The sequence below is a fragment of the Cervus canadensis genome, chromosome 9, assembly GCF_019320065.1.
Source record: "Cervus canadensis isolate Bull #8, Minnesota chromosome 9, ASM1932006v1, whole genome shotgun sequence".
NCBI lineage: Eukaryota > Metazoa > Chordata > Mammalia > Artiodactyla > Cervidae > Cervus > Cervus canadensis.
The window spans coordinates 45,377,714-45,382,968 of record NC_057394.1 but is presented as its reverse complement, the minus strand read 5'-3'; positions in this window follow the sequence as shown (position 1 = coordinate 45,382,968).

Here is a 5,255-nt window from a genome sequence, read left to right as displayed (position 1 = left end):
GAATAAGAAAGGGACTGGCTTGAGAAAGTTTCTGAATCTATACATCCTCTGACATGCAATCATTAAATTTCCCATAATATTGTAGTATTCACTGGAGAAGTAAAACATTTGTGAATTTAGAGGGTGCATTTATCTGAAGTTTTATTTTGTGAAATGACTTCTGGAAAGTGAGCCTCATGACTGTAAGCAGTAAGTAATTACTTCATGAGAAGCACATGGAAACCTTATATTTCATTGTATAATTGAGGTAAACTTTTGAGAGTTGAAATTATCATTCTATTATTTGGAGTTGTTTAGAAATATCAGAAGCAACAGTTCGATCTTTAAATTTGATATTTTGTATCTCTCACAGATCTCTGGCAGAAGGTTTTTTTGTTTGCTGACAATTTACTTTGGCTTGCTTGAATGAAAAAGAAAACAAAAAAAGATTTTATTGGAAGCTTATTGCAATAACTAAAAACTTAAAAGAAGTAAACAAACATACTCTTTGATAAAACCTTGAGACCTTAGTTACAGGACCTCCTGGAGATTTTCTGTAAAGTCTCTGAAAGCAACTCAGTGCTTCTTTGTGTTTATCAGCTTAAGAATCAGTTTCCTAGAAAAATAAAATAGGATTGCTCAGTATTGTAATTTTGCCCGCGTGTCCATCATCCTGAACTAGAAGAAAAAGTGAGGTGCCTGCATTTAACCATTGAGAGTGCTATGGGCACAGCGACACTTTCAGTTTGAGGATTTTCAAAACAGAGACAAAAATCATACATTAAGTATTATGGAGTAAAAAATTTAAGCAATTTCTTCCTTGCTTTCTCTATTGATGTGTGATGTACAGAAAGAAAGAAAAGCACTTTTTATACCTGAATCTTTTCCACCTTCCACTTCCTAAACCAACTTACTTGATATTTTCTAAGTTTTTTCTCGAATGGGCTTTTAAATTTAGTCTAGTCTGACATTTTACAAGAACCAATTTTATTTAATAATCACAATTTTAAAGTTTCATTTCAACTTTTACTATTCTATTAATTTCTTACTTTATAATTACTATATCATTAGTTTTGCTACCTTTAAGTGTATTTCCTTCTTTTATTTAATTATTTCATACTTCATATTATTAGTTCTTTTTAATGAGCTCATTTGATTCTAGCTGGAAATTTTTCTATTGTGTATTATGGTGTTTCCTTGAAGTTTTTTAGTACTCAAATTTTTTACTGATTTCTTGAAATTTCAACTCCGATATCTTCTTTTTCCCATGGAGTTTTTGATATTTTCAAAATAGTTTGAGTTATGGAGAGGGTGGCAGCAAGAGAAGGGGATGATAGAGGATGAGATGGCTGGATGGCGTCACCGACTCGATGGACACGGGTTTGAGTTAACTCAGGGAGCTGGTGATGGAGAGGGAGGTCTGGAGTGCTGTGATTCATGGGGTCACAAAGTGTCAGACATGACTGAGCAACTGAACTGAACTAAACTGAAAAGGCTATCTTTTTATAATCAATTTTAGTTATAATGCTTTGTTGTGAGAGAAAAGTTCTAAAGTAATTTTTTTTTTTTTTTGCATGTGGAATTTGAGATTTTCTTTTTGGTCTAATAAATAGAAAAATTATATATTCTGTGGAGACTTGCTAAGAATTTGCTTGTTATTGAAATATGATTAGTTCTTAACTTCTGGATGTACATTTTAAAGATTGTGAAGTCCAGTTTCCTTATTTTTCATAAAATATTTACTGAACAAAAATTATTCCACCTCTCTGTTGATACTGGATTTATTTTACCAACAATGTAGAGATTAAAGTATTGTGCTATTTCTTTTATGTAATGATCGAATTATTAAATTGATGGTATATCTTCTGCAAAGTGATAACTAAGTTATAAACATTTGTTGAGTCAAGATTATTACTTGTATTATTCAGTTCTTCCATATGCCTCCTAATACGTAGTCTATTTATTTATTTAGTGATTCATAGTATTCAAAAAATTTTGTTAAACCTTCTATGGAAAACATAACAATCATTCATTTTTTTTCTTGCATTTCTAACATTTGCTTTCTGTATTTTGAAATTATGCCATCATACAAGTAATGGATAATAAATATTTTGGATGAATTTCATCTATATCAATATAAAATGTAACATTTTTGCATTGTTGTTTGTTTCTTTCATCTGTGTTTTCCATCTACTATACACCAGGCATAAATATAGTGAATTCTTCAGGATAAAAATATGATATTACATGTAAATCTAATAGGCAATTTTTAAATTTTCTAGTATGTACATTAAAGAAGACAAAAAAGATAAGATTAATTATAATAATATATTTAAACCGTAATGTAATACATATAAAAATAAAGTTATAATGATCAATTTTATACAAAGCACTATCACTTAAATATACTATAAATATAAAATTATCATTCAGATATTTTATCTTTTTTCACATGGTCTTTGGTATTCAGTGTGTACATAGGATACATCAATTCAGACTAGACTTAATTCCAGTGATTTATAGCCTCATCTAATTAGTGACTACCCTACTGTATGAGTCAGTTCTAGAAAACAGAGCCTTGTAATTAATAATACAGATAAAATCTACTTCCTTGTAAAAATTAGATTCTAAGAGAATACAAATACTTTAAAAAAAAAGAAATAATTAAGCTTATTGTAAGAGTGATAGGTTGAACTATTGTCTCAAATTTGCACTCTATCCCTATAATAGAATTATAAATTCGTGTGCTTGGTCATGTGATTTTTCCATGCCATCACCGTGGACATAACCTATTTCCCTTTGCTATTGATTTTGAACTCTCTAAGTGATTTTCTTGCCAATGGGTTGTAGACCAAAATCAGTATGCCAGTTACAAAGCAACGTCTTAAGAAGCATCACTTTGTTAGCACACTAGCCCTTCTGTAACTCAGTATGAGAAAAGAATGTCTTGGTAGCTACTGGTACTGGAATAAAACATTCATGGAGCAGACCTGATCTGAGCATTTATCCCCAAACAGAGCCTATCTTGTTGATGTGCAGAGCAAGACAAAAACGGATAGTTTTTTTTCTAAGCCACTGATATCTTTTTCAGCATTATCAGAGCAAAGCAAAAGTTACAGAAGTTTTTGTATTATTCAGTTGAATGTTTTCCTCCCATCCATGTTCTCTGTTAACTACTTGTGTTATGCCTGCTTGACATAAACTGAAACACTGAGTTTTGTCCTCTTCTAGTTCTGCATTTATTTATTTATTTTTTTAATGTAATCATATTTTGTATGGTGTTCAGAACAACACTGATCTTGAACTCTACAAGTTCAGTTATAAACATTAAGATTTTCAGTCCATTTTTGAGTGATTTTTTGTTGTTGTTATCATATCAGTGATCTTTTTTTGTTTTATTTCAGGGAAACTGATTTCTTGTTTTACATAATTACTATTTTTAATAGTATTTTCTAAAGCATATGATAATTTCTTATCTGAGAAACTATTTACGTCTATATAGAGACTAAAAAATTAACTTATTGCAAAAATCAACTCAGAGTAATTTGGAATCAATTTGGAATGACAGATTGGTTCCACATTGGGAAAGGAGTTTGTCAAGGCTGTATATTGTCACGCTGCTTATTTAACTTATATACAGAGTACATCAGGAGAAATGCCAGGCTGAATGAAGCACAAGCTGTAATCAAGATTGCCGGGAGAAATATCAGTAACCTCAGATATACAGATGACACCACCCTTATAGGAAGAAAGTGAAGAGGAACTACAGAACCTCTTGATGAAAGCAAAAGAACTGGCTTAAAATTCAACATTCAAAAAGTTAAAACACATTGCATCCAGTCCCATCACTTCATGGTAAATAGATGGGGAAACAATGGAAACCATGACAGACTTTATTTTCTTCGGCTCAAAAATCACTGCAGATGGTGACTGCAGCCATGAGATTAAAAGACACTTGCTCCTTGGAATAAAAGCTATGGTCCAACCTAGATAGCACATTAAAAAGTAGAGACATTACTTTGCCAACAAAGGCTCATCTAGTCAAAGCTATCGTTTTTCCAGTAGTAATGTATGGCTGTGAGAGTTGGACTATAAAGAAAGCTGAGCACTGAAGAATCAATTCTTTTGAAATGTGGTGTTGGAGAAGACTCTTGAGAGTCCCTTGGACTGCAAGGAGATCAAACCAGTCAGTCCTAAATGAAATCAGTCTGAATATTCATTGGAAGGACTGATGCTGAAGCTGAAACTCCAATACTTTGGTCAATTGATGTGAAGGACTGACTCATTGGAAAAGACCCTGATGCTGGGAAAGATTGAAGGCAGGAGGAGAAGGGGACAGCAGAGGGCAAGATAGTTGGATAGCATTACCGACTCAATGGACATGAGTTTGAGTTAGCTCCGGGAGTTGGTGATGGACAGGGAGGCCTGGTGTGCTGGAGTCCATGGGGTCGCAAAGAGTCAGACACAACAGAGGGACTGAACTGAACTGAAAAATCAGTTCACATGCTTTGTATCTTTTGTAAATTTTTTAAAAGGTTTTTTTCTAAATAGCACCAATTGCTAGTGAATTAAATTGTCCTATCCAGTTTAATGTTGACTCAATCCCACTATTTAAATTGTCTCTAGGGTATTTTTTTGCATAAAAATGATTTCATCTTTTAAGTCATATCTTGACCAAATACGAGTCACAACATGCATACAACATTAATGCATTTTGGTAAATAAAGTTTTATTAGAGCACAGTCACATCCATTAATTTATGCAGAAAGAGGATTTTTTTGTTTGTTATTGTTTGCTTTATATATATATTCCATTTAAAATCATTATAAAATATTGACTGTATTTGCTTATTTATTTTATATGCAGTTCAGTTCTGTTCAGTTCAGTCGCTCAGTCATGTCCGACTCTTTGCGACCCCATGCACTGCAGCATGCCAGGCCTCCATGTCCATCAACAAATCCCGGGGTTTATCCAAACTCATGTCCATTGAGTTGGTGATACCATCCAACCATCTCATCCTCTGTCATCCCCTTCTCCTCCTGCCCTCAATCTTTCCCAGCATCAGGGTCTTTTCAAATGAGTCAGTTCTTTACATCAGGTGGCCAAAGTATTGGAGTTTCAGCTTCAGTATCAGTCTTTCCAATGAATATTCAGGACTGATTTCTTTTAGGATGGACTGATTGGATCTCCTTGCAGTCCAAGGGACTCTCAAGAGTCTTCTCCAACACCACAGTCCAAAAACATCAATTCTTCGGCACTCAGCTTTCTTTATAGTC